Source organism: Penaeus monodon, chromosome 30, assembly GCF_015228065.2.
Source record: "Penaeus monodon isolate SGIC_2016 chromosome 30, NSTDA_Pmon_1, whole genome shotgun sequence".
In the NCBI taxonomy this organism is placed as follows: domain Eukaryota; kingdom Metazoa; phylum Arthropoda; class Malacostraca; order Decapoda; family Penaeidae; genus Penaeus; species Penaeus monodon.
The window spans coordinates 19905017-19905251 of record NC_051415.1 but is presented as its reverse complement, the minus strand read 5'-3'; positions in this window follow the sequence as shown (position 1 = coordinate 19905251).

Sequence of the window (235 nt, the reverse complement as noted above, 5' to 3'; positions counted from 1 at the left end):
CATCGGCACCAGTCGATGCAAGAACCACTTTCGATTCTTAGCAAGACTTTAATCGGCAAGTTATGTGATTCTTTTGACTTTTGTGCTTCACTTTTCCAAGGTTTAGCGCGATATTTTTACTGCAATGCACATGAAGTGACAAAAGAGCATGAGGTAATGTATATCTGTATTTCGCTGACGACCAGCACCGTTATGTGAACATGTAACTGCTGATAGAAAAAAAATGCTACACTAA